Raw genomic sequence first — 12,500 nt, 5'->3', positions numbered from 1 at the left:
TTGTGTCCCCTGTCAATGGACACATCAATAACTACGTTAGATGTGTTATAATGTCCATCTTGTGTCCCCTGTCTATGGACACATCAATAACTACGTCAGATGTGTTACAATGTCCATCTTGTGTCCCCTGTCTATGGACACATCAATAACTACGTCAAATGTGTTACAATGTCCATCTTGTGTCCCCTGTCTATGGACACATCAATAACTACGTCAAATGTGTTACAATGTCCATCTTGTGTCCCATGTCTATGGACACATCAATAACTACGTCAAATGTGTTACAAAATCAACAGTTTTTGCTTCAAGCTTGTAATTTATTCCGTCTAAAAGGATTTTTTTTAGTTGTTTCCTTCAAGATTTGAGACAACAAAAAGTTAGTCCTTAGCATTTCACTTTGAATATGTTGACTTTTCGGCTAAGAAAAATTGAGTTTGTTGACGTTCTGAATATTTACTTTACGACATGAGCTAATGGTTGCCAGATTAACATGTCTAGACAACGATTAGGCACGATTCTACATGGCCAAAATCTCACAAGAAAGTAACCCAAAAAAATATTTCGTAATTTCGGCCAGAAATGTTAAAATTCAATAATCAATGCATTAAGATGTCTCCCAACTTGTAAAAAATTCTTAAACCTTAGGAAGTCTCGGGATTGGTATTTTTGGCAAGGTGGGAGTCATCTTAATTCATTGATTATTGATTTTCAACATTTATGGCCAAATTAATGAGTTGTTTTGTCAGAAACTGGCAGTATGACCTTGAATGACCCTGTATGGAGTAATGACTATCAATGTAATGAACGGAAGTTGTTTAAAGTTTTTTAATGGCCGTTCAAGTAAAGACGGAGTTCTGAAAGGTTACAGGACATAAAATTGAGTGGGAAATTCATCAATTCAAATGTAAACGTATTGAATTTGACTGATTGCATCAGATTTGTGGTCAGGTGCTATGGCACTCGTCTTCGGATTGGTCCACGGTTCAAGTCCTGTTCTGAGCTGTGCAATAATAAGTACGAAAAATTGGAACATCGTTTTACTTGTGGGATATCTCATTCTTCATATTAACTGTTACTGTTGGCTTAGGACGAACGATAAAGCGCTTTGAGTACATTTAGTGGATATTGCATAATGCTCAGGGTGTTGCTTCGTTTCGCTATAGCAATTATTTAATGTTGCCATGATTGTGTTAGCTATGGGGACAGCGTGGCTCAGCGATACGGTCATTGCTTCATACCCAAAAGGTACCGAGTTCGACTTGTGTGGCCTTGAGCAAGTCCCCTCGCCCTAACTAACTTTGCGGCGCTGAACTGCTGCTGACACCTGGGTTATTCCAGTCTTTCCAGGAATAGACCCTAACTACAAATTCCCCCTTGGGGATGATGACAAAAAATGAAGTGATCAGGAAAGTGTCAGAAGACAATAGAGAATAAAAACTTCGCGGCGGCGATGGGGACTCGAACCCACGACCTTAATGGTACGACAACTCCGCCTGGCCGGGTAGATCGTGACTCTGCCGTATGAGTATACACGACTCCCAAAAAGTCGCTTCAAACTCTGCTCTATCTTGAGCCACTTCTCCCCCGACTTCTGGACGTGACGTCACGGGGTGGATAAAGGGAATTTTATTTATTTATTTAATTTTTAAAAATATGTTTTTCATTTTGAAATGATTGAAAAGGGCGTCGTCAACCGCTTATCGAGCATCTTCAACTTATAAATATCAAGGCCCCATTTCAATCTGTAAACAAACCAGGCCACAGTACGGACACATCTCGTTTGCATGTACATAACAACATAATTTATCGTCCCACTCCTTACAACAACGTCACACGTGGACGTGTATGTGGACGTATGTTTGTGTGTGTGTATGTGTGTGTGTGTGTGTGTGTGTGTGTGTGTGGGTGGGTGGGTGGGCCATCTGATGGAGGCGGGGAGGCGGGGGTGGTTATTGATATACCAAAATCTACAAAAATAGGATGATAAGATTTTCTGACGCCGATTTCTGACTTTTCCAAGTTATGACGACAGAATGTTCCAAAATTTGTTCACCAGAACAAAAACACAAAAAAAAAAAAAAAAATGAACAAAATACTTAGCACGGGAAGTCTCGAGCTCAAAGCCCTTCTTCATTCAGCCAACAACAGAACCAATGAAAAGATAATACTTCAAATACAATCCATATGGACGCGATGAAAGCAGATTTTTGTACATCCTGTGGGGAGATAATCGATGGCGATGACTTTCCATAATCTTTGATTCGACATGTAAGGACAGTTGTCTCCCTTCTAAATGGATTTTAGGAGAAGTAAAAATGACTGCCATTATGTATCTTTGTTTTTGTTTCTGAAGCAGTGTTTTGAGCCCAAAACGTTCCATGATTCGTATTTAGTGCTTAAAGAGATATGCCACACCCATGTTTTGGACTTTACATTGGCTCCCTGTTAGATTTAGGATTACATATAAAATTGCTGTAATGTGCTATAATCATATTAATGAAACTTTTCCTGCCCATATATCAGATTTGATAAATGTTTACACTACCTCACGCTCTTTAAGATCCAACTCCCAATCTCGATTATGCGTTCCTAAAAAGGATCTAAGCTATGCTGATCGTACATTTTTCATGCTGCTCCCGCTGTCTGGAATTCTTTACCATTCAGTGTTAGGAGCGGGGTTGTGGATTCCCAGTCATCTTGTAAAAAGAAATTCAAATCTCATCTTATGAGAATGTCACTAGATTAAATAAAACATTTTAATAAGATATACATTTGTTACATCAAAATTCACATGACATATTATAATCTCCCTTCATCCGTCATTATTGTTATATGTCCTGATATGATTTTATTCAATAATTCATGTTAGCAGATATTTTTTGTCTCTGTATGCATATGCACGGTTTGGTGAATGTGTGTGTGTCTTTGTGAGGGTGTGTGTGTGTGTGTTTGTGTGTGTATGTGTGTGCGCTTGTATAAATGGGTGTGTGTACAAAAATGTTTTTAATGATGTTTTACAATTTTGTGCGCCTATAGCTGTTTTGTGAACGGGATTGGGCGCTATACAAATAAACTTTATTACTTTATTATTATTTTGAGGCCGAAACGTCCCATGATTCATCTTTAGTTTCTGAAGAGATATTTTGATCCCGAAACGTTCTATGATTCGTCTTTAGTTTCTGAAGAGATATTTTGAGCCGGAAACGTTCCATGATTAGTATTTTTTGCCTGAAGAGATATTTTGGGCCCGAAACGTTCTGTGATTAGTATCTAGTTCCTGATGAATCGTTCTGAGCCCGAAACGTTCATTGATTAGTATCTAGTTTCTGATGAATCGTTCTGAGCCCGAAACGTTCCGTGAATAGTATCTAGTTTCTGATGAATCGTTCTGAGCCCGAAACGTTCCGTGAATAGTATCTAGTTCCTGATGAATCGTTCTGAGCCCGAAACGTTCCGTGATTAGTATCTAGTTCCTGATGAATCGTTCTGAGCCCGAAACGGTCCGTGATTAGTATCTAGTTCCTGATGAATCGTTCTGAGCCCGAAACGTTCCGTGATTAGTATCTAGTTCCTGATGAATCGTTCTGAGCCCGAAACGGTCCGTGAATAGTATTCAGTTATTTGTAAGGCTGTCATATTTATTCCTATTCAATAATGCTTTAAATAGATCTGTATTCCAATCTTTGGGACTCGAACTGTTTATCCTAGACTAGAAAACACGGAATATGTATGGCTAGCAAAAAAAAGGAAATAAAAATAAATAAGGAAACAGAACATGAGAAGGCAGTCTGTGACGTCAAACGCAATCTATTTATAACACAAAACTCACTCGTCAATTTGAATCTCCCCGATAGCCTGATGGGTCATTGTATTGTGGTGGTCATTTCAAACATCATCACAGCCTTAAGCCGATGGATGACCGCTGACCGGTGGTCATTCATGGCCATTTCTAATGTTTTCACCCTATTCTAATTGACCTGTGGCATCTTGTTTTGAAGACGAAAAAAAAAATAAATAAAAAGAAAGTTAAGAGGAGAGTTAGTGTGTTTGTCAAAAACAAGACTGGAATATGTATATAGCGCAATATCCACTGAACGTGCTCAAATCGCTTTACAAGGGATGCTTAGCCAACTTAATATGGAGGACGAGACATGGCGCCTAAGGCATGGTACTGTATTACAATTCCTCTTCCCCAAAAACACACCAATGTTAATAATAAAATAATAAAATTCCCTCTATTCATCCCAAAGAGATTTTTTTCTTCAGGATCTATTCTAAGGGAAGACTGGAATAACCCAGGCGTCAGCCACAGTGCAGGGTCTATTCCAAGGGAAGACTGGAATAACCCAGGCGTCAGCCACAGTGCAGGGTCTATTCCAAGGGAAGACTGGAATAACCCAGGCGTCAGCCACAGTGCAGGGTCTATTCCAAGGGAAGACTGGAATAACCCAGGCGTCAGCCACAGTGCAGGGTCTATTCCAAGGGAAGACTGGAATAACCCAGGCGTCAGCCACAGTGCAGGGTCTATTCCAAGGGAAGACTGGAATAACCCAGGCGTCAGCCACAGTGCAGGGTCTCTTCCAAGGGAAGACTGGAATAACCCAGGCGTCAGCCACAGTGCAGGGTCTATTCCAAGGGAAGACTGGAAAAACCCAGGCGTCAGCCACAGTGCATGGTCTATTCCAAGGGAAGACTGGAATAACCCAGGCGTCAGCCACAGTGCAGGGTCTATTCCAAGGGAAGACTGGAATAACCCAGGCATCAGCCACAGTGCAGGGTCTATTCCAAGGGAAGACTAGAATAACCCAGGCGTCAGCCACAGTGCAGGGTCTATTCCAAAGGAAGACTGGAATAACCCAGGCGTCAGCCACAGTGCAGCGCCGCAAAATGGCCTAAGGCTAGGTGACTTGCTCAAGGTCACACAATGCGGCGAGTAGTCGAACTCGGTATCTTTCAGGTACGAATCAAAGACCATACCACTGAGCCAGGCTGTAACAGACCCAGTGACCTTATCACTGCTGCTTGGTCAGGAGGTCAGAACCCCCCCCCCCCCCCCACCCACCCAAATAAAAGTAAAAAATCGACTCGCCCGGGATAAACCTCGGTCCATTTACCTATGAAGCGAGTGTTCTAACAATTGAGCTAAAATACCTCTAATCTTATATCTTTAGCATTTAAACCAATCTGACATAATACTCATTTGATGTGTTATGTCACATTGTAATTCGTTGTTATTTCTCCTAAAACAGACAAAATGCGTCTTCCAGTTATTTTGTCCGAGCCTTTGATATCAAATTCAGGGATTTTCCATCCAAAACCTCACATCAGACATCAAAGCACGTCACTTGTCATCGTACTTGAAGGAGATTTAAATATTTTGATATTTTCTGAGAATGAATGAGGCAGGCGGTGGGGGATTGAGGGGGGGGGGGGGGGGGCGGACTCAGATATCGGAAAATCTTCCAAGCTCCTTATGTTGCAATATCAGTCAAAAGTACAACCAATGGCCTTTATGCAGTCTGATAATGTCGAACGAAATATCGTCTTTGGTGGAGATTTAAGTATCTTGATATCAGTTTTCTGAGAGAAATATTCCAAGCTCCTCGTGCTACGGCATCGGTTAAAAATGTGACCGATAATCTTATGACGGTATCATAACGCCTGCTAAAAGTAGATGATTGAAATTTAATTTTAAAGCAGAACAGAGTTTGAATACACCTGGCCTTCATTGAGATGTTGCCAGGTGGTCTTCTGGTACGACTCCCTTTCGGACCCGAGGGTCTCATGGTTTGAATTCCGCTCTGAGCGGCGCATAGTTGAGTCCTTATTATTATTATTATTATTATTATTATTATTATTATTATTATTATTATTATTATTATTATTATTATTATTATTATTATTATTATTATTATTTCATGATGATGATGATATAATAATGATAATAATGATGCTACTACTACTACTACTACTACTACTACTACTACTACTACTACTACTACTACTACTACTACTACTACTACTACTACTAATAATAATAATAATAATAATAATAATAATAATAATAATAATAATTTATACCGCTTATCTACACCTAAATAAACAGAGGGATCGGAAAGCACAGAGAAAAAAAATTGGTTTTTGGGTAGGAAAGGTCTAAATAAATTTTTGAACTCTTCTTTTTCTTCTTCTTTTTCGTCGTCTTTATCATCATCATCATCATCATCATCATCATCATCATCATCATCATCATCATCATCATCATCATCAATCATCATCATCATCATCATCACCATCATCATCATCATCACCATCACCATCATCATCATCATCATCATCATCATCATCATCATCATCATCATCATTATCGTCGTCGTCGTAGTCATCATCATCATCATCATCATCATCATCATCATCATCATCATCATCATCATCACCACCACCATCATCAGTATCATCACCATCATCATCATCATCATTATCATCATCACCACCACCATCATCATCATCATCATCATCATCATCATCATCATCATCATCATCATCATTATCATCATCATCATCATCATCATCATCATCATCATCATCATCATCATCGTCGTCATTATCATCATCATCATCATCATCATCATCATCATCATCATCATCATCATCATCATCATCATCATCATTATCATCATCATCATCATCATCATCATCATCATCATCATCATCATCACAATTGCAACCTCATATTTAAGACAGGTCGGGATTACTCTAAAATTTCGACATGTGATAGCATTATTTTCTAGTAAAAAAAACAAAAACAAACCCAAAAACCCCCCAAAACAAATCAAACAAAAACAGCCCAGAAAGGTGATTTAGAGAGCAACTGACAGTTTTAGGGTCGGATCAACTAAATATTTCATCTCTGGGTGAAAACGAGTCTTTGACAGTCCGGGGCCATTAGGAAAATTGTCGACGGTTTCAAATTTTAGCCGTTTGTCGCTGGATTTCCACAAGTCCCGTTTAGTCGGCAATTTGGTTATGGAGGAACTTTACGGAGTCGTGTTGTGGTGGTCGTGATGATGATGATGATGATGATGGTGGTGGTGGTGATGATGGCGATGATGACGGGCGATATTACAATTTTTTCGAGTAGAGACAACGCTGTTAACGGCCAGGTACTCATTTTACACCTGAGTACGGTGAGAGAGATAAGAATTAAAGAAGCAATATACAGAGAAGTGATAAGACATGGAACGACATAAAAAAGTAGCTCAGGATAGAGAAGGATGGAAACTGTTTGTGGCCTTTACCCTGACCCAGGGTGAAAAAGGCAATTATTATGATGATGACGGTGAGTTAAAGCGAGTAAAGAACCGTTTCCAAGGACTCAACTATGCGCCGAGCGATGCTCAAGCCCAGGACCTTTCGATCCGAAAGCGAGTGTCTTACCACAAGACCACATAGCCGTACTAAACTGATGCTTGCAACTCGCAGACCAAAATAATAAAATCATGAAACACTTTAAGAATATTTCATGGTAAAGTAAAAAAGAAAAAAAAAAGATCTATTTTCATGCCAGACATAAATAATTGACGCATGGCAGAGGTCTTGGGTTTCAAAGGTTACAAGCCGAGAAATAATGAGAGCGCTAGAGCGCCCCCTCTGATCAAGAAAGTAACGAGGGGAGAGAACTCTTTCATATTCAATTTAGTGTTTTGTGTTAAGTAATTCTATACAAATAATGAAATATTTCTCAGCCGTCTATCAGATTTCTAATTTATGTAATTATGTTTTATCGTTCTAGTTATTGGCCCCACTCCCAGCCCTCCCCTCTCTCTCTATCTCTCTCTCTCTCTCTCTCTCTCTCTCTCTCTCTCTCTCTCTCTCTCTCCTCATTCCTGTCGCTTTGTCAGAAATGTAGATATCAATATAAGGGTGAAAAGATGTAAAGTTAGTTAACAGCATTGTTTAGGTCGGGAAAAAAATTGTATTATCACCTAACAGGCGTCATGTCTCGTTCTATATGTTACGTGTTGGTCACGGACCCCTTGTCCAGCGCTTTAGTGGATATTGCGCATTATAAAAAATCTCAAGAAGCTCAAATGAAAACCGATCGCAGTGATGGGACTTGATTTAATATGGACAACATTGTACGTTGGTTTGAATGGATTGCCATGACAACAAGAGGATTCAATAGTCTGATGTCACGTCCGTCCAGCAACCAGTAGCTTGGTTCTAAACCAAGAAAATCGGTCCTTTTTATTCTTCATGCTGCCTAGAACTTTTTCACATGTCATGTGATCAGAATGTATAAAAGTCAGAGCATGATCAGATTTATAATGTTTTTATCCGCTGGATACACTTTTATGCTCGTCGGAGAAGTATTTCATAAGGGCGTCCGCCATTGTTCCGATAGTTTAGAACCAGTTACTAAGTTACTATGTGTCATTACGAGGGAAGTGACGTCACGACTATTGAAGGCTAATAATAATAATAATAATAATAATAATAATAATAATAATAATAATAATAATAATAATAATAATAATAATAATAATAATAAATGGCATTTATATAGCGCTTTACCCGGTTGTCACGGGCTCTAAGCGCTTTACATTGATATAAAACAAAACATATTACAGTAAGACAAGTTTGATGGGAAAATGATACGAATTCAATTTAACAACGACAGAATATAAATATGATAATAATATTCCAACATTATGACGTCAAAAGATAAAGCTTTAAGCGAGATTTGAACGTTGTCAACGAATCCGAGCATCTCACGTGTGATGGGAGAGAGTTCCAAAATGGGGGGCCGAAAATTGAAAAGATTTTTCACCTATTTTAGGCAATGGCTTAGGTTTGAGAAGGATTGATTGGTCATTGCTTGACCTCAAGTTTCTATTGAGGACATATATGTTTAGAAGGTCTTTAATATAGGAGGGACTGTTGGTGCTCAAGGATTTGTAGACAACAGTACAAATCGTATAGGCAACTCTTTGGCCCAAAACAATTTGGAAAGATCACGCCTGCAAATGAGTATACGTTGGCTTTGTCTGTGACAAAATCATCTATGTGGGAAAGACGGAAAAATTGAATCTATTTAGTCCAGCATCAAAGCTTATGTCACTCTATATATTATTATCCCTACTCCACTCTGGTTGTTAGAATTGTGTGCATCAGAATTAAACAGATGAAAAAGTAGAGTCAAAATTATTATGATTAGGGGGGGGAGAAGGAGGAGGAGGGGGAGTGGGAGAAGGAGGAGGAGGAGAAGAAGAAGAAGAAGAAGAAGAAGAAGAAGAAGAAGAAGAAGAAGAAGAAAAAGAAGAAGAAAAGAAGATGATGATATTCTTTCACACCCACTCATCCCAATCCCCCCCCCCCAACCAAGCAAAAAACACTTTTTAAATAAATAAATAAATAAATATATATATATATATATATATATATATATATATATATATATATATATATATATATTGAATCGTGTTTGATACAAATATGGTACGAAAAGTGCTCGACATGCAGTAATGGAGCGAATTATTATTATTTAAAATATTTACCACAATGTTTGAGACAGTCTCAAACATTGTGGTAAATATTTTAAATAATAATAATAATATATATATATATATATATATATATATATATATATATATATATATATATATATATATATATATATATATATATATATATATATAAACAACAAGGAAAGATGTCCTCAAGAGTCAAAGAGTTGATGTCCTTGACCCCTGCCCTAACCTAGACAATTAGCCACAGGTTATGGACCCCACTCCCCCCCCCCCCCCCCCCCCCACCCACCTTCCACACACACACAAACACACACACACACACACACACACACACTTCACTTTTTTAGCTCAAAAGTCTTCTTTAATCCTCGTGATTGAAGTATAGATTCTTTGAAGTGGCTCTTAGAATCCATTATCGTTAACCCTTTACGTGCGGGAATGGATTCACTCCAATCCAATCCAAGACCTTACTCGTTTATACCAAGATAGTGTTTTTGTTTTTTTTTGAGATTTTTTTTTCTCCTTATATTTTTCTTTCTTGTTTTGACTAGCACGGTTTCATACCCAGTTTTTAAAAAATATATCTAATTACTTTTATAACATGCAGTACGATTAGACTGTTGAGCGTCCTTTTTGTATTGATAGAATCTTACAATATTCTCCACTGATCATTACAATGTGAAAGCTTTCACCAGAGTCGAGTGGGGTAATGTATGTAAAATGTCTTACCCAAGAAAACCCCAAATGGACTTGTCACATATTTAGTTTCGTCCCTGCGCATGTTCGACATTACTTCCCTTTGTTATAAGAGGAGACGCCCTACCCTCTCACCCCCGACAACATATTATTTTTCAATAGATGGATTTCTTGACCTATATATAATAAAAAAGCTCAAAGCTCAATCGAACTCGGTACCTTTCGGGTACGAAACAAAGCCCGTACCGCTGAGCCACGCTGTCCGTAATTTACAAATTGAACCGATTTGAATCCAAAGATCTGTCTCGTCGATAAAGGATACATGAATTTATCTACATGATTAAAGTCTACATGTGCGCTTTGAAGAGACGAGAGGAAGCCATTCTTATAATGACGGGAATGAACACAGCTGTAATCGACACTTGAAAAGAAAAGAAGAAATCAAAGGACAACACTGCCATTCTATGGATAAACACACATTTTAAAATTTGGCCAGAAAACTCGTCCTTCAAATATCGATCGATTTAAATGACTTCGAAGTCCCGGGTTTAAGAGTTTTTGCCAAAATAAGAGTCATTTAAATTGATCGATATTTGAAGTACGAGTTTTCTGGCCAAATTTTAAAATGTGGGTTTTTTCCAGAGCACGGCACAACAAGGTTTCCGACGAAGAACTTGGAGTCCGCTCAAAGCAAACTACATCCGCTCTACAAGGTCACGATATCTTCCCTATTTCACTCAATCACTCATTCATTTACTCACTCACTCACTCTCTCACTCACTTAATCCGACGACCAGATGGTCGTTGGGGCTAGGGTGAGGGGGTGGGGGGGGGGGGGTTGACTGGCTGGATGCAGCCTTCAAATTCATTGCCACTCATCTTGGTCACTGACCTTCTCCATCAACTCATAGAACGCCAGACCTGTCCATTTAAAAAACAAAAACAAATATCAAATTAAGAAATTAAGGAGCAGGCACTGGTGTAAGATAAAGATCTGACCAAATGTGTATGAAAGGTGCCAGACAAAGCAAGAAAGAAAAAATACAAGAAAAAAACAACCATCCCTAAAATATCAGTCTACCTCGACTGGGGATCGAACCTCAGACCTTCTGATTACCGGTCAGACGTGCTATCATTACCATTTCTTGTATTTTTCTTGTTTACTTTGTTTTGCACCTTTCATACACACTTTTCAGTTGTTTATCTGTGGATGTGACCTGCCACGTTTTCTTGGGTCTTCCTTTTCTCCGTTCAATAAGGTAAAGGCTGCTCGAATCTCGAAGAAATAAATAACAATGTAAAATTGAATGTAGACTAAGCTTCAAATAGATATGTGAAAACAGATAAAATATCCATTTCGGGTTTTCCCTTTATCAACAAAACAGGATGTATGAAACACTACAGACGAATGAGACGATGCGACTAAGATTCATCTTAACAACGCCATTATCACATGTCACATGATCTCATTCGTCTCCACAATAAAGAACAAAAACTAACGCAACGTTACAGAGTTGGAACTAAAAATAGAATTTTCCTTACCCAGTCCATCTCGACATCATATCGTTTTGATACGAATGGTCACTATCACTTCCCATTTCACGCCACAGATAATTGGATAAGCTCTACGGCTTTGGACGACTTTTTAGGAAAAAAATCCGAAAAGATTTTATATATTTATAGATATAAAGACCAATGAATGGCTTCGAGAGAGGGTCATTCAAACTAGAATCACGTGATTGCATTTCTGCTTTTGGCACTTTAAGTGTTGTCCAGTGATGATGTAATATAATATGGTTTCTTGTCTGCTTTTGAACGCTGAGTTGCCATTACTAATTTTTGTTATATATATATATATATATATATATATATATATATATATATATATATATATATATATATATATCATATCTCTCTCTCTCTCTCTCTCTCTCTTTCGCTCTCTCTCTCTCTTTCTCTCTCTCTCTCTCTCTCGAAATGTTTGTATATATATCAATATATTTTTTTTCTATCTCTCAGTCTATCTATTTATCTATCTATATCTCCGTCTATCTATCTATATATTTATCTATCTGTCTATCTATCTACTTATCTGTCTCTCTCTTACCTCTCTCTCTCTCTCTCTCTCTCTCTCTCTCTATATATATATATATATATATATATATATATATATGTATATATATATATATATATATATATATATATATATATATAGATAGATAGATAGAGAGAGAGAGAGAGAGAGAGAGAGAGAGAGAGAGAGAGAGAGAGATA

General features: G+C 38.1%; 1 protein-coding gene across 3 annotated transcripts in view; it reads left to right on the top strand.

Moving 5' to 3' along the window:
• The window catches only part of LOC144976310 (GTP-binding protein RAD-like), a 116,611-nt gene that overhangs the window by 101,851 nt on the left and 2,260 nt on the right, over positions 1–12,500 (top strand). The window lies entirely within an intron of this gene.

Source organism: Berghia stephanieae, chromosome 7 (genome assembly GCF_034508935.2).
Source record: "Berghia stephanieae isolate SIO BIC M18660-M18661 chromosome 7, UCSD_Bste_1.3, whole genome shotgun sequence".
Lineage (NCBI taxonomy): Eukaryota > Metazoa > Mollusca > Gastropoda > Nudibranchia > Aeolidiidae > Berghia > Berghia stephanieae.
Note: the sequence above shows the minus strand (reverse complement) of the source record. Positions and strands in the feature narration are given on the sequence as shown.